Source organism: Triticum aestivum, chromosome 1A, assembly GCF_018294505.1.
Source record: "Triticum aestivum cultivar Chinese Spring chromosome 1A, IWGSC CS RefSeq v2.1, whole genome shotgun sequence".
In the NCBI taxonomy this organism is placed as follows: Eukaryota; Viridiplantae; Streptophyta; class Magnoliopsida; order Poales; family Poaceae; genus Triticum; species Triticum aestivum.
In genome coordinates, this window is record NC_057794.1 from 495827001 (window position 1) to 495850336 (window position 23336).

The window sequence follows — 23336 nt, forward strand, 5'->3', positions numbered from 1 at the left end:
CCACATATCAAATTATCAAAGTAACGAACGCGAATCATATGAGAAAGAGGACAACTAACTTGACAGTAATTCCCATGTGTCCTCGGGAGCGCTTTACTTTATATAAGAGTTTGTCCAGGCTTGTCATTTGCTACAAAAAGGATTTGGCTTGCTGCACCTTTGTTACACTTGTTACTTATTACTCGTTATGAATTATCTTATCACAAAATTATCTGTTACCGATACTTTCAGTGCTTGCAGAGAACACCTTGCTGAAAACCGCTTGTCATTTCCTTCTGCTCCTCGTTGGGTTCGACACACTTACTTATCGAAAGGACTATCATAGATCCCCTATACTTGTGGGTCATCAATGAGGCAGGCCCGCATCCGACCGCAACGCCCGTGTCCATGTCCCAGCCAGTAGCACCACCAGCAGCAAGGTTGGGATGCGTCCATCGAGGGGAGCGGGCATGAAGAGAAGAGCCGCCAATGTCGTAGTGTCGGTCGAACCAGCAAGGGAGGGTAGCCGGAGGGAGACGCAACGCCCATGCGAGACTCAATCTCGGGGAGGAGGCGCGGCGCGGGAGGGACGGAGCCGCCCCATCGCTGCCATGGAGAGGCCGCGATGCCTGCCAGACCGCCAACAGAGGAGGGGAGCGCCACCAGAGAGGGACACTTAGCCGCCATGGATCTTGGGAGAGGGGGCAGCGCGTAAGCGAGGCGAGATTGCCTCGCCCCTGCCATCCCCGGGCCCGGCGCGGCTTCGCTTGTCGGCCCTCCGGCGGCGGTGAAGCGAGTGTGTGCAGAGGAAGGGCTCCTGACGATGGCGACTAGGGTTCCCCCCGTGTCGCCAGCGAGGGCGATGCGGATGTGGGGGGCATTGGTATTTTGGCTGCAATATATATATATATATATATATATATATATATATATATATATATATATATATATATATATATATATATATATATATATATATACATACATACATACATACATATATAGGGTCACGTTATTCGTCACCCTGGGCGAGGAATAATTATTCTTCACCCCCCTTTATTTTACCATCAATGCACCGTAATTTTACGTTTCATAAGTTTTGTCTTATTTCTGACACAAAAAGAAACAGTAAGAAAATATATAATCGCCATAAAAATATTTTATGTTATGTAAAATTACAAACGTAAAAACATAGTCTAAAATACACATAAACTGCAAATTTTCTTGTCTTATGACCTATATTTTTTATTTTCTTATGTCAAATTTTACGTAATGATTCAATAGAAATGTAACTATTTAAATTCCGAACGTAATTTAATTATGAAATGATCATAAGATTATCTCAGGTGAAGAATAACTTATTCTGCACCCTGGGTGATGAATAGTAACACCACTATATATATATAGGGCTGGACTATTCTGTTACCGGTAACAGAATATTATTCTGTTACCCCCTCCCCTTATAGGCGCGACGCGCACAACACCGTAGGATCATCCCCGACCCCAACGCGCCTTCTTCCGTCGGAGGCTAGCGTCGTGGGCGAGCGAACGACGGCGGCAGCCGGAGCGAGGGAGCCCGCGGCGCCGTGATTGGCCGGCGACGGATCCCCTCGTCCCCAACACTCACCCCTCGACCACCAGATCACACTCTGTGAGCTTGCGGCCGCCCCATCTCTTCCCCAGCATGCCGCCACCCGGCCTTCTCCCGGAGCTCGCGGTCGCCCAGCCTCCTCCCCAGCGTGCCGCCGCCCATCCTCCTCCCCGAGCTCGCCGCCGCCCCGCCTCCTCCCCAGCGCGCCGCCGCCCAGCCTCCTCCTCGAGCTCGCCACCGCCCGGCCTCCTTCCCTGACGTTGACCACCTCCCTCCTCCTTCCCCGACGCCGATCGCCTCCCTCCACCACGCGCCACCCCCTCCTTCCCCAGCGCCGGCCACCTACCTAAATCATGCAGATCCACGCTATCCCCACACTCCTCCTTCATCCTACTGGCAGATCTCGTGCGCCGTGCTCTGGCAGCTGGTGAGGCTTCCCCGCCACCACTCCGCCCCCTACCCGATGGGGCAACATCACCGCGCATACAGGAAGTTCATCGCCGCCACCTCAGGCCGTTCAATGTTGACGTCGTGGATGCGCCCCGCTCCAACGCCATGGCTTGGACTTCAGCGGCAAACAATGGAGCCTGCAGGGGGAGTCGCTGGGTCGAGGACGTCCAGTTCGACAGTCCAACTGCTTGCTCGGCCGCCGGTCAATCAAGAAGGTGAGTGGAGGCCACCTCCGTGCGCTTCCATGGATGATGCTACCTAGTACATCCCCCTCTCTGATTGATCTTGCATGATTTCTGTAGCTTGTCATTCCCTACCGTGCAACCATCAAGCGTGTGCTAATTGTGACTGAGGTTGCACTGCCCACGGCAGGTCTCGGCATTTGAAACAATTAGCAGCAATACAGACAGCAGTTTCACACTACCGGTAAAATGACATTGCCTCTGTGAGACAATTATCATGCAAACGGTTAGCAAAGAAGATTAATAGTTTATTTATGTGTTTATTCTGCTTGTCAGCATAATTTACTAGGCAGAAATTATCATGCAAACGGTTTTGACTTGGTAAGCTTGTCAGCATAATTTACTAGGCAGAAATATATGCAACTTGTACATTTCTTTCCTGCCAATAAGTACTTAGGTCCACATAGTTTGAGCACCGAATGTCAGAAAAATGGTGCCTTTTCAATTACTGTACATTACTTGCATTTGAGCACACACTATTGTCAGAATGTCAAAGCTAGTGTAATCCTTGTTGAGTTGCTGCTCTTCTGAATTTTCGTTCCCACACCCAAGTTTGGTGGTTCAGATATTTCTTTTCAACATGTAAGTCTAGTAAGAGGAGCCGTGAGGTCGAGGACCTCCCTGTCGGCAGTCCAACTGCTAGCTCTGCCGCTGGTCGCTTAAGGAGCTAAGTACAGGCCACCCCATGCTCTACCCTGTATCCTGTTGTCTTGTGCCTCACTAACTCTCCCTCTCTGATCGATCTGGCATCGTTTATGTACCTTTCATTCCCTATTATGCAAGTATCGAGCGACTTCAGTTCTGAACCCTTTTTTCCGAGCTTACTGTTCTATTTATGTTACCTTATCATCCCATCAGCCTTATGATTTAGACTAAATTTCAGGCATGATTTAGACTTTCTTTTTGCAATTAGCCTTATGATTAAGAGGCTTCCTGGAGGTTCAAAACCTTTCAGTTCATCTTTGAAAGTTTTTTAGTTCATCTTATCAAAAGCAAAAAGAAAACAAAGTGTGTTTAGTTTCATCAAAGAACAAACCGCCACAAGTACTTAATTTTAAATCATTTTATTTTGTTTAAATTCAATCAGCTCTACTACATACGCTATTCAAGCTCAAAGCTAACGACATCATCAGTTCGGACATGAAACCAAATTTCAAATTAAAACCCCAAAATGGTTAACTTCTATAAGTCCATGTTCCCATACCGAGATCGTTCAAAAAATCTGATCATATAAGTCCACTATTTCATTTTGCGAGTTCAGAAAGAAAAATTGATGTTGTTTTTGCCATTTTCAAAATTGCTCTTAAACAAAAGGTTCAATATTAAACGTTATGTGTCTATCCTTACATTAGCTAGTCTTCACCATGTCCAGATAGTGCCTAGGAGAAGTGAAGAGAAGGTTTATATTTATGTTTATGATAGTTGAAAGATTATGTGTAAAAAATATTTTCTTGCAGGCTACTGAATGTTTCAATTCGTTATGTGTGAATTTTGTTGTAGCAAAATATTTTCTCTTCCTCTCTAAATCTCCTTCCTGTCACTAATTTATTTTCTCTCTGAATGCAGCACGAGGGAGGTTGGAGTGACTGCAGACCGGTGACAACAACCACTCTTCAGTTCTGCTATTCGTGTATTGGAAGTACATGTCCTCTATCCAAGCAGGAGGTAGAGGTAATTTCTCCCCTAATGCATGTGTCATGCGTGCCTTTTTTTGGCTACACAAAGTCACTAACTGTCCTCGTTAGTAACTGCAAGTTGAACCACTACGAAGTGGCATTTGCAGAAATATTGTGTTGCTACTTTTCTTAGTTGTAATCTTGTGAACCATTTAATTAAACGGATTGCCACTCCCTTTCCTATATAAAGGATATGATTGATGTGATGCAGTAATTCTTTCATTTCCATTACTAGCAAGTAAACAATTACTAGTTCATAGTGATGCATAACTTTATGCATATGGCAATTAAAAAAGAAACCATTTGGAGAACAACAGTCCACGGTCGTCAGCTCCTATTTCCACTATAGTGGTTGGGTTGCCGTTTTCCTCATCCTTCCCGGTGCGCGACAAACCAGCCCACATGTTGCTGCCGTTCGCACCCCAAAATAGTTTTGTTCCTGAAAATGCACTTATTTGGAGTATGCCAATATATAGAATTTTTGAATTTCGCTCTTGAGTAACAGTTCAACATGTATTACGCCATCAATTCATAATGGAAAGGCAGCAAAAATAGTTCAATACTTGTGTGTTAAAAACGTAACAGTATAGAGAAACTTTCGTAGTGGTTCGATGGAATAAATCACATCAATTCTGACTTGGATCCATTCTTGCCTATAATGCATTGAAAAGTCAATTTTTTTGCCTTCGCTAAGGCTTGAGAAGAATGTATCTCATTTATAATACGCTTTGCCATTTGGTCGATGATATTTATTGCATCCTTCATCACTGATCTTGGGGAGGAGATTCATTTGTGCATTTCTATATTCGTTGTGTAAATCTATTGATTTTTAATGTTTTAGGGATTTCGGGAGAGTGGAGACCTGGAAGAGCACTTTCAGGCGTTATTGGCCATGATAATAAATGACCAAAAAGAGCACTTTCAATAGTATGATTTTGTGCTCCTGTTTGTTATTATGTCAATGAGAAACCAATACTTTTTTTCTTCAGGTTTCGTGTTTTAGTTGGTGAGGGAGAAACAAATTTTCCTATTCAAGTGGAAGCCCCCAGTATATGATGGATGTGGGAGTTATTTTTACATTCACTGTTCGGTGCTTCTCTTTATGTAATGCTTTATGTTTTCAAGTGCTCGATGAAAATTTATGTTCCTAGTGGTTCATGTATTATTGCCTGAGGAGTTCATGTGTTACTGCCAGTAATGAAAAAAATGGGCAGTAAATTGATGAAAAAATATCATCGAGTTCAAAACACGCCGAGACACGCGACAGTCATCCTAGTTCGGGCGTAGTAAGTACCTTAGTACGAGTTAAAAACGGTGGTCCGTTCGGAATAAAAGAAATGGCAGAAATTCAAATTGTAAAGTTCAAGCAAAAAAAGAAACCCCATGAAAATCCTGCTTAGTAAGTACCTCAGTACAAGTCGTAAAATAAGAGAAGTTTAAAACAACGTTTTCAAAAAAAAATGTTGAGTTAAAAAAAAGAAACAAAACAAACACATTTTATTTTTGAAAAAAATATCATCCAGTTCGATGATACAACCATATAAGTACAGGGCGACGATACAGTAAACCGTTGAAAACTTACGAGAAAAATATTACCCAAAAAACAGAGCAAAGTCTAGTTAGTGAAAACACGCTTAGCACAAACCCATGCAAGCATCAGTACAAGTACACTTTTTCGGAACCATTCAAAATTACTCTACAGAAAATAGATCAGTACAAACATACACATATATCAGTACGACTAATCTGTTTTTCAGACGAAAAAACAGCAAGATCCGTCATACCGTATTTAAAATTACTCTTACACGGTTGCGAAGTAGAGAAAACGTTCAACATGACTAAGTTTCGCATTTTCGATAGCTATCCAACGGTATATTATTTGCCATATTTCGACAAACTTTTAAAAAAAATCGCGTTCAAAATCAAATTTGACCGTATTCGAATTCGTTTTTAAACCGTAAGGAATTATAAAAAATATTTCTATATGAAAAAGTTGCGCATTTTTCATAACTTTCCAACGCCGTATCATTTGCGTCAATCCGACATACCGTTTGCAAAAAATCATGAAAATACGTTTCGTCTAGAATTTCACCGTTTTTCAAATTACTTTTAAATCATATAGAATTAGAAAAAACAATACATATATGGAAGATGCGGATTTTCACCAGCTTTCCAACGCCATCTTATTTTCTCAATTCCGACAAACCGTTTGAAAATTGAGTCCAGAATACGATTCACGTTTTCGGTTTTGGAAAAAACGGTTTTTTCAAAACTGCTCTTAAATCATAATGATTTTGCAAAAACGTTCAATATACTTGAAATATGGTTGTCATGAGCTTTCCAACGATATATTACACGCCCCTTTCCGATAAAAAAATTATAAAAAGTTTTTGAACTAAAGAAGACGATATGTTAAACACAACTGAAAGCATCAGTTCAACCGCTTCGAAAACATCAGTACAACCACCTGAAACCGTCAGTTCAAAAAGGGTAACAGAATAATATTCTGTTACACGTAAGCCCAGATGTATGTGTGTGTGTGTGTGTGTGTGTGTCTATATATATATATATATATATATATATATATATATATATATATATATATATATATATATATATATATATATATATATATATATATATAGCTAATTAGCTAAGATCTTTGGCATGATCACATATATAGTAAGAACACCACTACATGTGCAGCTGGAAATGTGACATGAAGCAACCACCACTGGGCACTACCATGAAAGGTACACCTCACTTTAGGAAAAATGAAAATTGGAATGGACCAGCATGCACTATGTGGGCACCAACACAATGATTTCACCAGACTATAAGGAAAGGAAAATACATCTTCCCAAAAGCAACATAGAAAGCGACAATATATGTTTCTAGAGACACCAATGTTTGGTGATGCACCAGTGCCCCATTTTCAATAACCTGTCGATTCCAGAATATTGTGATGCAATAATATGTGTTTAACATCCACTAGATCTGATGTCTAAAATTCAGCATTATTTTTGCTTACTGTGATAGAATGCATAGCCATATGACTATAAAATATTGATTACGGTATTGGCATGTAATTGGGACAAGATAAGAAAGCTTTGAAGCATTGGAATCGGAGTGTACAAGGCACAGTGGACATCCACAAGAGACACACAAGCTGAGTCGACATTAGAATCTCATAAATGGAGATAAGTTGAAGAGCTCATTCTGCGTACACAAATTTTGTGTGTGCTTGCTCCCATTTTGGGAAGAACATTATACTAAAACAAAATCATGTTCATCAGCACTCTTTCTTGGAGCATCTCTAGCCGCGCCCCCAACAGGCCCCCTAGGGCCACTTTTTCACATTGGCGCCAAAAAAAGCCCCACTCACGCCCCCAAGACATAGAAATCCGCCGGCTCGGCCTGTTTTTTGGCCCGGCGAACCTAGGTCGAACCCAGCGCACTGGGGGGGTGCTCGGGGGCTCTGGCGAAAGGGAAACCCACGTCTGGGCCACACTGTCAGGCGAAACATCAAGACAAACGGCCAGATTCACCCCCCCCCACCCATCCCCCTCCCGCCACGTTGTCGATCCCGGCGCCGTCCACCACCCACCACCGCTAGATAGGCCAATCCCCGCCGGGAAAAGAGAGAGGGTTTCGCCGCGGCAACCTCTCCACCACCTTCATGGGCGAGTTTTACGGCGCTCCGGCTGCGCAGGGCGGGATACCGACGGCTGTGCGCCCACCACGCCCGCCAGGTGTTCGGCAATTTGTCTGCTCAGTGATGGACTCCGAAGACGAGGAGACACTCGCGGCGCTGCTGGAGGAGGAAGCCGATGCTGACGTCCAAGACGAAGAGCATCTCATGGTCCTCGCCGCCCTGGCCGGCCTGCTCGCGAGCAATGGAAAGCCATGGCGAGGTGGCTCGACGCCAGAGCGACTGAAAGCAAAGAACCGGCATCGACTAGAAAGCTATTGCATGCTCTACTCTGACTACTTCGTCGACGCTCCACTGCACGGCAACAAAGTATTTTGGCACTGTTATCGGATGAGTCAAAAGTTTTTCCTTAGGATTGTGAATTCCATCCATGAGTTTGATAGCTACTTCAAGTGCAACAAGGATTGCACCGGCAAACCTGGATTCACCTCAATCTAGAAGTGCACGACAACTATGAGGATGCTTCCATACGGAGCTCCCGGTGATTCATTCGACGACTATGGATGCATGGTCAAGTCCATGACCATTGACTGCTTCTACAAGTTCTCCAGGGCAGTGGTGGCAGTGTTTGGACCGCAATACTTGCGATCACCCAATGCTGAAGACACTGCTCAGATCCTAGCACAGAATGCAGTAAGAGGATTTCCTGGGATGCTTGAAAGCATCGACTGCATACATTGGAAATGGAAGAACTATCCATTTGCTTGGGAGGGGACGTACAAAGGTGCCAAAGGCGGTTATAGTGTGGTACTTGAGGCAGTGGCCACACAGGACCTCTGGATTTGGCAGTCCTTCTTTGGTATGCCAGGAACTCACAATGACATCAACGTCCTGCAGTGCTCTCATGTCTTTGCCAAGCTGGTTGAAGGTCATTCTGCCCGGTGAACTTCGAGGTCAGTGGGCGACACTACAACAAGGGATACTACTTAGTAGTTGGCATCTATCCGAGATGGTCTACATTTGTGAAGACTATCTCAAACCCTGTGCCAGGAGGCAAGAACTCCGACTTTGCGAAGGTTCGGGAGGCTTGTAGGAAGGATGTCGAGCGGGCATTTGGTGTGCTTCAATCTCAATTTATTGTTGTCCGGTACCCTGCTCAGACCTGGTCGAAAAATCAAAATCAAATATGGGAGATCATGACTTGTTGTGTCATCTTGCACAACATGATCATTTGGAGCGAGAAGGAAAGAGCCATTGTTTGACACTGAACCATATTACAGGCAGGCTCCTCTTGCCCAAGTTGATCACCATCTACCGGCAACCTGGACAGCCTTCCTCAATATGCGTCAGGAGATCCGAGACCCACAGGTGCATCAACAACTGCAGCAGGATCTGGTGGAGCACCTATGGAGGCTCAAGGGCAACGCCTTGCTCGACTTGTGATGAAATATGAGTTTTTATTTGTTAAACTATATAATTTGTATTGAACTATTTATTGTTGAACTATTTGTTGAACTTTTTGATTTCTATTGATTTTCTGTGATGAACTATGTAATAGAAAAATAAGTTTTGTTGAATTTGCGTCGAACCACGTCGTATATGGGCTGATTTGCGGCGATAGCGGGCCAATTTTTCACCGAAAATGGGCTGAAAAGCGGGCACATTTGCGCCAAAAATTGGCCGATATCAGCGCCTGGGGGCGGCGGCTGGGAACCCAATCATCCCCCAAAGCTGATTCTAGCGCTGGCTCGCCCCTAGGCTGCGATTTTTAAGCCCCCTGGGGGGCCAACGGCTGGAGATGCTCTTAGTCCCTCCCATATCTATATTTATCTATCTATTTCTCTACTAATAAAGCAAAGTGCATTTCTCCAAAAAAAAAATCCTTCACCACCTAAAAGATTTTTGTACAAGGTGGTACTAAATTTTTGTGCGTCCATATGTTAAAAAAAGGAAAAACAATTTTGTCCCAAATTTTGTACGTGGGTCGTGCACGTTGCGTCCCAGCAAAGCAAAACCATTGGTTTCCTACCCATGCATCTGATAAACATTATTTACTGCATGGGGCGGCAAATAGTCAGAAATTCGCACATAGCACCGAATACTGGGCCTGCCCATTTCCGGCTTTTCTCCATTCTTTTCCTTTTTTAACCTTCTTTTCAATTGTTTTCTTTCCAATTTTATTTTTATTTTTTCCTTTTCCACAAATTCTATTTTTCAGTTTTTTAGGATTCCTTTTTTTTATTTTTTTGTAAAATCATCAGAATTTCAAAATTTTGTTCCCATTTTGAAATATGTTTGAAACTTTCAATTTTTTCTTCTTGTTCCATTCTTTTCGAAACTAAAAATGTTTTTAAATATGTTTACATTTTCCAAAATTGTTTAAAATTTTCAAGATAAATTGTATTTTAGAAAATGATAGAAATTTAAAAAATATTCATATTTATTTAAATGTTTAAAAAATTAAAGTATTGTTTGTATTTAAAAAACATGTTTTAAAAATTGTTTTCAATGTTCAAAATATGTTTCCATTTTCACAAATTCAAATAAAATTGTTTTCTTAAAAAGAGGTTCATATTTTCAAAAAATGTTTTCTGAATTTCAAAAAAACTATTTCAAATTTTCTTTTTTTTCCAAATTTAATGAAATTGTCAAAAAAACTTGCATTTTTTAGAAATAGAATCAGGATTTTAAAAGTTGTTTGAATTTCGAAGAATGTTCAGAATTTCATAAATAATACTTTTTTAAAAAGATCAGAAAAGTGAAAAAAAAATTGAATGTTACACTACATTATGTTCTTAAACATTCGTGTTGGTCATTTTTTAGCAGGAGTTGTTTGTTCGAATGGCTATCAGCATGTGGTCGAGATATTGAGGTCATGAGTCTAATCCTTCAATTCGGCGGTTGTTTTTCATTCGTGTCTTAGAAACACACGTTGTTTTGGTAACTACCAGTGGCCTAACCCAGACGCGAACTATTGTGCATCTCACATGCCATTTGACAATAAAAGAGAATATATTGGTTGGCTATAATTAAAAGGAACTGTAGGCACATGCCAATAAAAGAGAATATGCTGGTTTGGCTTTGATTTAAAAAATTTAGGCAAGTAAGCGCTAAAATAATTAAAGAGAATAAACCCTGGTGAAGCAGGGACTACAATGCCCTGATTATGACAATGAAATGGGATTCACTGAATTAGTAATCCATCCGGTTACATCATCATAGGAGAGAGTGGTCGAATCAACTATGCCCTAAAGGTCAAAATGCAGCCACAAAATAAGGAGGCAATCATAACTTAGACATGAAGGCAGGCCCAGAGAGAGAAAAAAGGCACGAGTTGAGTGGTGGCCACCACACCGACCAACCCCACCACTATCAAGATCTCGCGGGCCAAACATGACCCCTCAGAACACCGCAACTCCTCGCTCTGTCGCCCCACCGCTGCGGAGACCGTTTTGATGGACACATCAGTTACCTCTTGCGATTCTTCACGCAAAAAAAAAATCTCCCGTTGCAATGCACGGGCATATGTGCTAGTTGTCTACAATGCGAAGTTGTGAACACGGGAGCCTCTAGCAAAAATACTAGAGTTTGAAGGAAATTCCACTTGTGAGACACGTATTGCCTATAAACGCCTACCATCAGCTACATGATTGCATCTGTAGTAAAATATGAGTATCTATTAGAAAAAAACCATTGCACCCACCACCAACCAGGTTACATGAGAAATAGTAACATGATATATACTGATCATGTATAACAAAAGTTTTGCGTCGGTTCTTGCGCCAGAAAACAAAAGTGGTATTTTTTTCCTAATGGCGACACAATTGCAGTGGACTTTTATGCATTTCACTCCCAAAAGAGCTATAAAATCCAACCTTTGTACCATCGAAGTCTCGGCTAAGAACCGTCTCTTAGCCAAGTCCAGTAGACCTCTTCTATTTCAAAATATGCCTCTCATAGTTTATCATGAAATTTAATTGTAAATTTATTCCTAGAACTATGTCGACCTATAGAAAGATCATGTTGTTTGAATCGTGTATAGACGTTCTTTTTCGGGGGAACGGGCATGTCTGCATGACCTTCCTGCCCCCCGGAGTAGAGAGGAAGAGGGCCTATGTACAGTACTCAAGAGGCCATAGTTACTAACTTAAGAAGGTAACTTCTATATAAATACAACATAATATATTATCTTGAGCCGAGGCTTTTGAGAGTGTCCGTGCAGAAGTAGTTTCTTTTGTACTAGGATTTAGATAAATGATTGGCCAAAATAATTATATGAGTTTGGCTGGTTTCAACCTAATCATTGCATCCAAAATGTACGAAAATGTGGATAGGTCATAGCTACCTAACTTCAAACTACTTAATTCACTTGTTAAATTTCTTGGCATACACCAAATTAGTTTCTTGTCAGATTCATCAGCGCCATGTGTACATCTGTTCATTTGCATGGCCTTGTAAATGCATCCATGTGCAAGAGCTCCACGGAGACTTCACTCATCTCATAAAAAGGCTCAACGAATCTTATAACTTCCTCCAAGGTGTCTCTCTGTTCTTAAATAACTCCAGCTTCTAGGTTCTATTCCTAAATTATTATGTTGCTACTACACACATGCATTCATTTTCCCCTTGTGTAGAATACAAGATCGATAATCTTGGCCAGAGCACGACACTGCCTTGTATGTCGAACGGGAGGCAAACAATAGAGAGGGAGTTGTTTGTGTCGATGAAATGGGTGGCGTCAGAAAGCATGTTAAGCCACATATGGTGATCCTTAACTCTAAGCACACAAAAATAGGCTCCGTCTACCCAGGTCATCAGGCTAGCCGGGAACATCCAGGGGTGAAATGAAGCGGTGAAACTAATCGACAATATTTATCTAGCTAAACAGCTTGGTATGGGGCATGTCGTGCGGTAACTTCTTCAACTTCATCAAATTATGTTCCTTTGCTGATAGGGACCCTGTTTAGTGAAGCAAAATTCCTTCTTAGACTTGCAAACTTTGAATTACATGTAATGTTTATTTAGCCCAAGGGCATGCAACGAGGCATCACATTTAGGGGGAGCAAGACTATACGGTAATTATGTATTTTGGTCTATGGACTTCCCTAACTTTGTATCTTGTATGTGGTCGACAATCTAGTCGTACGCACAAGTTCTTGGAGTACATGTATTCCGAGCTGCTTTGGTACACTTGATAGAAAATATTGTGAATCTTAAAGGCCATGCACCCGTATGATGAAAAGTAAAATCTAATACAACTGTAAAAGGACAAAAAAAATCTGAATTGTTTTTGTCACACGTGTTTTAATGTTCTACTCCCATGCAAAATTTGGTGCAGAAATAACATTTGTTGTCCTCATGAAAAAAGTTTGATACTTTCGTTTCGAAGCATTTTGGAGTGCTTGTTTTTTTTTTACCTAAAGCATCACAAATGTGGTCTGTTCACGTAGGTAGAACACTCAAGAATGTTTATCTAAAAAAATCAGATTTTTTGAAATTGTTTTGCTATTTTCAGGATTTACTGTGCAGATGCACCTAGGAGCAGAACGACACTTTTGAATCTGAAATAACTTCTTCGGCTCCATCCAAGGCGTTTTTTAGCTCTCTCCTCTTTTGCTTGAGGATCACTGCTCTGGATCTATGTATCGAGCTCCCTATTTGTGGTTTCCCTCGTTTCTCTCTGTCACTGTAGCTTCAGTCTACTTCCAGATCCCGTTTTGACATTTTTGTGGCTGGTTTGCTCCATAGGGTGGGAAGTCCCATATCTTGTCTTAGCCTCGCCTCTATTCTGAGGTCTGTGTACATGTTGGTGGGTGATTCCCCTTGTGATAGGTCGATTAGTTGTTGGTTTATAGGGATCTCTTGAGCTGTGCTTCTGCAATCCGACAAAGAATCAGTATTTTGGTGATGTATGCACCAATAATCTGAAAAATATACAACTAGGCAGCTGAATGGAACACCAAAGAGTAGAAATAGAGATAAGAAAAAACACTGGCCCCTGACTGACTGATTTATAGTTAGACACTTTAACCATGTATGACAAATTGAATTACCTTCTAGTGCAATTGTTAGAATTATTATCAATTGATTTCTTCACCATGCATCATAAAAAAAATCCAATATGATCACCGATTGGTCTCTACAGTGAAGCCATGTGCACTTATAAACCAGATGCCACATGGGCATACATAGACCCAGAATAGGCCATTTTGGCACGATGGGCATACAAATGGCTACGAGCGGAGTCACAATTTTCAGATTGTTAGAACAGTTGTCTTGCCCATCCATAGGTCCAGTCCAAGGCCAATGTGGCATTCTTCGCTGTGTGGAGATCTCATCTTGCTGCTATTGAGCTTTTTGATTGTCACCTATAATTAATGTACCGTTCAGGTTCAAGCAAAAGCAGAGGCGCATGCTCAGTGGCAGCTGAGTAAACATGCGAGTGAGCCATTCTAGGGGAACAGACCACTACGCGATGAGACGGCGGTCGTCCAGCGCTACGTGAAGCTGCTTATTTGAACAATTGACCGGTTTGAAGATTAACTTTCATAAAAGCGAGTTGTTCTATTTTGATAGAGCCAAAGAATAACAAGATGCTTATAAGCAATTGTTTGGATGTGAATTGGGAACACTATCTTTTACATACCTAGGTATTCCCATTCATCATCGTAAGTTAACAAACAGAGAATGGAAGTACATCGAGGATCGGTTAGAAAAGAAACTGAGCTGCTGAAAGGGTAAACTCATGTCTTATGGAGGCCGATTGATTCTTATTAATTCGGTGCTCATGAGTATGCCTACGTTTCTTTTATCCTTCTTTGAAGTCCCAGTTGGGGTTAGGAAAAGGTGGACTTCTATCGGTCTCGTTTCTTCTGGCAGAGTGATGAACTTAAGAGAAAATACCGACTAGCCAAATGGGATATTATTTGTCGACCGAAGGACCAGGGAGTCTTGGTATTGAGAATCTAGAAGTCAAGAACAGATGCCTTCTCAGTAAGTGGCTATTTAAGCTATCAGCTGAGACTGAGGCAACTTGGTCGCAGATTCTACGTAGCAAGTATTTGCACTCTAAGACTTTGTCACAAGCGACAGTGAGACCGACTGACTCGCCGTTTTGGAAGGGGCTTATGAGAGTCAAAGCTGCTTTCTTTAATAGAACAAAGTTTATTGTCGGTAATGGCAACAACACTCGATTCTAGGAGGATACTTGGCTGGGTGAAACGCCGTTGGCTCTGCAGTATCCGTCCCTGTATCGTATTGTGCAGCGACGTGATGCTCTGGTCGCAACGATTTTGCAGTCAACGCCACTTAATATTCAGTTTAGGAGGGTGCTTACTAGTGATCGATGGGAAGCATGACTTCATTTAGTGAGTAGACTGATGGAGGTTTAGCACACTCATCAGCCCGATCAGTTGTGTTGGAAGCTTACTACGTCTGGAGTATTCACTGTCAAGTCGATGTATATTGATGTCATCAACTCTAGTGTTATTCCTAGTTCCAAACATGTTTGGAAAGTCAAGGTTCCTTTGAAAATCAAAGTGTTTATGTGGTTTGTACATAAACAAGTCATCTTAACAAAAGATAATTTGGTTAAGCGCAACTGGACAGGATCTACTAGGTGTAGTTTCTGTGATTGGGACGAATCTATCAAGCACCTTTTCTTTGATTGCCTGTTGGCGAGAGTGTTGTGGCGCACGGTGCAAATTGCCTTTAACATTACTCCTCCGATTTCGGTCAGTTCATTATTTGGAACGTGGCTTGTTGGGATAGAGTCCGAGACAGCTAGATAAATCCGCGTAGGAGCATGTGCGTTGTTATGGGCAATTTGGAATTGCATAAATGATTTGGCTTTTAACAGAGCAACAACTATTCATTTTTTGCAGGTTTTGTTCAGGGCTACTGCGCTAATCCGTATGTGGTCCTTACTCACTCCGACGAAGGCCAGGGAGTGTTTGGTTACTGGATCTGTCCGGTGGGAGATGGTGGCGCGGGATATCTTCAACCGGTTTGGATGGCGGTCATGTAATAGGATAGGCGATTAGTTTACCTATTTTTATTTTGCCAGCCGGTTGTGGCTTTTGAGCCTTTTGTTTTTGGCTTTGTGGCTCTTTGTGAGCTAGCATTTCATTTGTTTCCAGACTGCAAGACCTTGTTGAACTACCTTATTTATTTATAATTGTGGCCGTATGCAGCGTTCTGATGCAGAGGCCGGGGAGTCCCCCCTTTTCGAAAAAAAACGTGGAGCTGCTGCCGCGGTGCCGCGGCGACGCGGACGCGCGGCCGATGTCGCGGCAGACCTGGTCACGACGGGTCTGCTTTGACGCGCTCATCCGGGCGCACACGAGCTCTGGGAGGCCGCACGCCACGCTCCCACTCCATGCCCACCTTCTCCGCGCGGGACTCCTCCCTTCTCTCCTCAAGTCGCTCGCCCTCTTCGTCAATAATACATCCATCATATTCCGCACCAATTCTCTCACTCCCTTCTAAGGCCAACTCCACCGCGTGACCCCATCTTGTCCGGGTACGTCCGTTTGGAATAAAACGAACGAATAGCGCGGCCCAACACGCGGCCTCAAACGAACAAATGTCCGGATTCCGTCCGTTTTCGATCCATCCCTGGCCCAAACTTGTGCTCGGTTTGGGGTGAAACGGACGCGCGCGGACGGCTTGGACGCACGCCCTTGTCCCTCCCGCGGCCCGCCTGTCAGGGACACTAGCAGTCCTTCCGCTCCCAACGCTTCCACCCTCTCTATCCCGCCCCGCCCCGCCGCCGGCGCCGCCGCTATTCTCCGGCCGCCTCCTCACCGCGCAGCCCCCGGCCGTCCCTACCAAACCACGTCTCGACATGGCCGCCACCATGCCCGCGCTTTCGCCGTAGTTTTGGCCGTCGATCAAAGGAGGTTTGGCCATCGCCGTCTTTGCCGGTGGCAGAGGGGACACGACCGCCGGCGACGTACCACGGCGGCCTCGGCAGCTTCCGACGAGAGCTCTAGAGCGGTTAGTAGCCGGCCGACAACCACCCCTGCTGTGTCGAGGTGATCATCGTGGCCTCTTCGCCACCATGACCGCAAGGTGTTCGATATTTTGCCCACAAAGGTATGAACAGTGGAGACGAGTTTTTCTTCCAGGCATGCTGTGATCAAGGTGTTTGGCCCAGAGTACTTGAGCCAGCCAACTGCCGCTGATACAGAGAGATTGTTGGCGACCAACGCAGCTAGAGGCTTTCCAGACATGCTTGACAGCATAGATTGCATGCACTGGGAGTGGAAGAACTGTCCATTTTCTTGGCAGGGCCAGTACAAGGGGCATGTCAATGGGTGCACTATCATATTAGAAGCGGTGGCATCGCAGGATCTTTGGATATGGCATTATTTCTTCGTCATGGCAGGTTCTCACAATGATATCAACGTGCTGCAGCGTTCTCCGGTCTTTGCGAGGCTTGCAGAAGGCCACTCTCCACCTGTCAACTTTGAGATCAACGACCACCAGTACAACAAGGGATACTATCTAGCTGATGGTATATATCCTCAGTGGTCAACTTCTGAAGACAATCTCGAAACCACAAGGTGAGAAGAGAAAGAGATTTGCCCAAATGCAAGAGAGTGCTAGAAAGGATGTGGAACATGCTTTTGTTGTGCTTCAATCCCGGTGGGGTATCGTTCGAAACCCTGCACTGTCATGAGATGAAAGGAAGCTTTGGGAGGTGATGGCTGCTTGTGTGATCATGCACAACATGATCGTCAAGGACGAGCGTGATGAGAGTATCTTCGACCAAGGATTTGATTATCAAGGTGAAAATATTGAGCCCCTGCACCAAGACCCGGTCACATTTGAACAGTTTGTCCAATTCTACCGTGAGATGCATGATTGGCACACTCATTTGAATCTTCAAAATGACTTGGTTGAGCACGTGTGGGATCACGTTGGCAACCAATACATGTATTGGTTCATTTTATGTTCGGTCAAGACAATTTTGATTTGGTTGTAAAACTATTTTAATTTTCAGACAAATATTTGGGTGTAAACTAGTTTTGATGAAAATATAAGCATTTTTGTCCCTGACGGACAGGATGGGGCAAACGGATGTGGCCGCGCGCTGGGCGCACGGCCACTGCATCCCAGGACACTCCCGGACACGACCACATTGCCCTACCCAAACGGATAAAACGGACGTCCGTTTGGGGTCACGCGGTGGAGTTGACCTAACGTCCCGGGCGCGCATTGCCTCGCGCTCGCCGTCCATGCCCACGTCGTCAGGCTCGGCCTCACGGGGTTCCTCCTCGTGAACAACGCGCTGCCTATCCGATGCACACCTCGGCCACCGTGGACGCCTTCCACGGTCAACACGCTCATCACGGCACGCTCGCTGTTCGACCAAATGCCTGCGAGGAATACTGTGTCTTGGAGCGCCATGGTGAATGGATGGCTACGTGCAGGCTCGAGACGGGAGGGAGGCGCTGGGGGTGTTCTCCCAGATGCAGACCCAAGATGTCCGCACAGACGACACGGTTCTTGTTGCGCTGGGGGTGCTTGCTGCGTGCGCGCAGCTGGGCGCTCTGGAGCAGGGGAAGTGGGTACATGGCTACCTCAAAGCAAACAATATTTGGTTGATATGTATGCCAAATGTGGCGAGGTGCAGCTTGGAATGGAGTACTATGATCAAGGGCCTGGCTATGCACGGCCGAGGCTCGGATTCGTTGACGCTCGTTTCCCACATGAAGAGCTCAGGTGTTGAGCCGGGTGACATTGCCTTCATTGGCGCGCTCTGTGGGTGCACACACACTGGGTTGGTTGACAAGGGTCGGGAGCTTTTCAATTCCATGGTCAGCAACTATGGTATTAAACCAAAGATTGAGCATTATGGGTGCATGGTAATCCTCCTGGCACGGAATGGCTTGCTTAGTGAGGCCAAAGACATGGTTGAGAAAATGCGCATAAAACTGGATGCCTTAATATGTTGTAGCCTTGTAGGTTTCACAAGAATGTGGAGTTGGCTGAGTAAGTTATAAAGCACTGGATTGAATTGTAGCCAGACAAAAGTGGTGCCTGCTTCTGATAGGCATGCTTCTGCGAAGGAAATTAGGCGCCTAATGCGCGAGAAGGGAGTTGAGAAGACATCTGGATGTAGCAATGTGGAGATTGAAGGAGTTATTCACCAATTCATTGTTGGAGATCTGTCTCATCCTCGAATAAAGGATATTTTGACAAAGTGGTATGAGATATATATTAGGATAAGGCTGGAGGAAGGTTTATGTGCCTGATAAGAAAGAAGTCCTGCTTGACATTGAAGCACAAGAGAAGGAAGGTGCACTCAGCCGCCACAGTGAATAGCTAGCGATCGCATTTGCTTTGATAAGTAGAAGTGATTATGTGCCCATTCGGATTGTCAAGAACCTCAGAGTCTGCCAAGATTGCCATCATGTCACCAAACTTATATCCAAAGTATATGGGAGAGAAATTATTGTTAGAGATCGAACATGTTTCCATTTGTTTAAGGATGGCACCTGTTCGTGCAAGGACTATTGGTAGTAACTAACAAATTTGTGTATTAACAGTGTGCCTGTTTCATTATAGAGCATGGCTTGTTGAGCCTCAAAAAAGGAATCTCCCTTTCATGATACGTCAGTGATGCATGAGTTGAGGGGATAAAGTTGGTGAAAAACAAAAGTTACTTGCTAGTAATTATAATGTACATATATGTAATCATGCAGTTATTAAGTCTATCAATAGATATTCATGTTCACAACTAAAAAAAGATATCCCTGTTCATCTCATAGAAAATACATATTACAGGGATATATTAACCTTCTTGTTACATTTAGTTCTGAACCAAGGATACTATTTTTTTTTGAAAAGAAAACAAAAGCAATGCACTATGTATATTAACCTTGTCCATGGATTTAGCTGGAAAACATCATTAACCACAATATCATGCCTACACGATTATGGCACTACTAGCAAGAAATGAATCGCGGACGGTCGTTTCAGGTTGAACCTCTGTTCAGAGAGCCGCTGGCACAAGAAGATGGTGAATAATAGCTCTGTAAAAGAAACAACTGAATAGCTGAAACATTATAGTAGTAGAAAACTCTGTATGTTTATTCTGACATAACAATTGCATGATTTCTGCTGGGTAAGAAAAACATAATAGTTATTTTGTCGTCAACACCCAGAATTACATCTACATACAACAGTGGTAAAAAAACACATCTATATGTATCAGAACCAGGATAAAGAATAGTTATTCTATCCCCCTCTATTTTGAAGTCTCTGCAACAGCTTTTTTACTTCACATTAATTTATCTTATGTCGAGAGAGATGCAACTCGGAAAATATATAATGGACGTATTGTTTTACGTGATACAAAATTACAACAGTAAAAACGTAGCATAAATACATATATGATATACAGATATAATTTTTGTGGTTTTGCATTCTTATTTTTCATCTCCTTATGTGGTTTTTTGCATTATGAGTCAACATGAATGTAACTATTTGACCTAACATAAACTCAGGATGTAATAATGTAGAAAATAGCTGGGTGAAAAACAACTTATTCTGCTCCCTCGGTGTTGAATAGGGTGCATAGGGTACTAAATTTGCCCCAAGTTTTGTTCAACCGAGGAAAGTTGGACTTGTTAGTTCTCACAATTGAGCAAGTTTTCTAATACTCCCTCTGTTCCATATTAGTTGTAGTTGATTTAGTACAAAGTTTATACTAAATCAGCGACAACTAATTATGAATGGAGGGGTAATATGTTTTTGCACACCGAAGGACGTTCCTAACATAAAGTTTTCTAATATAAAGATGTTCCGAATTTAAAACTATCCATGAATTTTGAAAACTGTTCATTTTTTCTGATAATGTTCATGAATTTGTTTTACAGATTGTTCATGCGTATATTTTTCAAATATTTTATAAAATTTTCAAAATAAAAAGGGGAAAGTTCATATTTCTAAGAATGTTCATTGCTAATTTTTTTAAAGTGAATGTGTATATTATTTTCAAGTGAATGTGTACAAAAATAAAAACATAAAAAGGAAATACTCCCTCCGTCCCGTAATGTAAGACATTTTTTCACACTAGTGTAGTGTCAAAAAAACATCTTATATTATGAGACAGAGGGAGTAATAAAATTAAGAAAATGCTAAAAGGAGAAATAAAGGCAAAAGGCGTAAGAAAAATTAGAAAGAAATAAAGAAAAAAATGGTAGTAACAGGGAATAAAAACGAAGAAATATAGTCAAAAACCCATAGCCAAACACGAAAAGGAAATGGAAGAAAAAATCTGCCACAGCCAGCACACCAAAGTGAGCGAAAGAAAATCATCAAAAATATAGGAAAAGGAAAAGTAACCAAAAATAAAACTAGAGCCCTGTTGTAGGCCGGCCCAAACTCGCCATGTGGGGTGCGTTTGTGGGCCTTATTAATCGATGGGCCTTGCAGATTTAGCGTTACCGGGTGATACTCGTTGGCACTCAAATGAACAAAAAATCATTTAAACGGAAAATCGGGCGATGAAAACAGAAATCATCTAGCTCTAAAAAAATCTGAAACGCCTGGATCTGGAAAATTATGTTGCAATATGTTACATAATTGCATTCGAAAATAGTATATTTTTTAATGATTATGAATTTGTAGGTTCATGAATTTTCAAATATGTTCGACATTTAAAAAAGGTCATGCATTTTAAAAATGGCCAGGGATTTCATAAATATCCCAAAAATCAATTATTCATTAAATTTTTAGAAAGGTTCAAGAATTTTGGAAAATTTCACAAATTCTAAAATTATTCACCTACTTTAGGCAATACATGATTTGTAAAAATAGAATCGCATGGGAATTTTAAAATGATCACGAATTTAAAAACAAATTCACCGAAATTTCAAATGTTATGAATTTAGTAAATATTAACAACTTTTTAAAAATGTTCACAAAGTTTTAGAAAGGATCGTCAAAATTTTAAATATATTCATGATTTTTTAGAATACACATTTTCAATAATTATTAATGAATTAAACACAAAAGTAAAAAAATAAAAAGAAATAAAACCGGACGAAGATGAAAGTCGCTTTTCAAAACTAGAGAAAAAAAAGGAAAAACCAATACATGGGTTGGCCCATTGCCGCGCTACATTATGTGATTCTTGCTGGTTGAATTCTTTGTTATGAGTAATGTTGTACCGTGTCACCCATTGTGTCAAATTTGAGGCCAGGCACAGTCGATGCTGGCAAAAGTTGCCAATGCAGTACTTGGGCATGCTTATTGATGACAAAAGACTAAGAAATGCTCACTAGAATCCTGTAGAGGAGAATATAGGAGACATTAGGGCAGGTTGGATTGATAATTGTTATTTATACGTGACAAGGTTCTATTTACAAATGCATGTGTGAGTTGTGTGCCTCTGTGTGTGCTTTAATTTCTTGAAACTCCAAAAGACTTGTGAAATTATGAACTCCACTATAACAAGAATGGTTTGGCAAGAGTCAAAGAATAGAAGGAAATGTCAATTGATTAATTGGAAGAAAAGTGTGCTTTCCCAAAGATTGTGGAGGGCTTGTGGTACTTGATCTTCAAGAAGTGAACCAGTCGAGTGATCTTCTTCACGCCAGGGGAAAAAGCACAATAAACTGATTAAGTGGGCCGGCCCAATAGCATGCATCATCGTGCGCGTTCGCTCGATGTCCAGTGCGCTACGCGCTAAATAGGAGGTCCCATCGCGCGTGGTCACATTTATGAGCTAGAGACTTCCTAATCGTCCCGTGGTCCCCCCCCCCAACCACCTCCAATGTGTTGTTGCCTGTGATTGAGGTGTTGGACTGTACCATGTCGTTGTGCCCAATCCGGTGGTCTTCCTTGGATAGAAATTCTTAATTCTTATGTCTCTATGAATTACAACATGGCCTCTTGATTGATGGTACTCTGTAGTATCTGATAGTGGAAATTTGGAAGATGGACAAATACCGGCATAACATCCATTAGATTTAAGTCAAATTACAAATTATATTAATTTAAGGGTATTGTGAAAGGAGTTTGTATATTCCAGTATGTGTTCAACTGCAGACAATGCATGGATAGACATGGTGAAATTGATCACGAGTATGAATGGATAACACATGACATTTTACTCTTTAGGGCGGGTAAACAATGTGGGTTTGGTTGGTCTCAACCTGGTTATCCCATCCAAAGTGTGCCAAAATGTGGATTTACATCACAAGAAGCTAAGTTCAAATTACTTGATTCACTTGTTAAATTTTTGTTATGATTTTCAAGTTAGTTTCTCAACCAACTCCTCTATGTGAATCGTATGTTCATATGCGCCATGTGTGCATCTATTTTTTTGCATGACCTTGGAAATGCATCAATGATTGGACGTGCAAGAACTCCACGAAGACTTCACTTGCGTCATAAAAGGTTGAAGAACTCTTACTACTTCCTCCTATCTCTCCATTCTTAAATAACTCCATCTCCTCTATACAATTCCTAAATTTCTATGTTGCCGATATATATGTGCATCGCTCGTTTTCCTCTTGTGTGGAACAGAAGATCGATAATCCTGGCCAGAGTATGAAATTGCCTTGGATGCCGATCTAGAGGCAAACCATAGATGATAGGTTGTTTGTGTCCTTGGAGTAGGTGGCATCAGAAAGCATCTGAAGACGTGATTGAAGAAAATAGGCTCTATGCGGCCCAAAATAGGCTCCATAATGGTGCTTTCCAAGTGCAAATGAAAGGGAGCATTGTGG

At 42.2% G+C, this 23336-nt stretch overlaps 1 pseudogene; it reads left to right on the plus strand.

The window, feature by feature from the left end:
• The window catches only part of LOC123190561 (pentatricopeptide repeat-containing protein At5g66520-like), a 108984-nt pseudogene extending 89865 nt beyond the window's left edge, over positions 1 to 19119 (plus strand).
• Positions 19120 to 23336: the final 4217 nt, after the last annotated feature.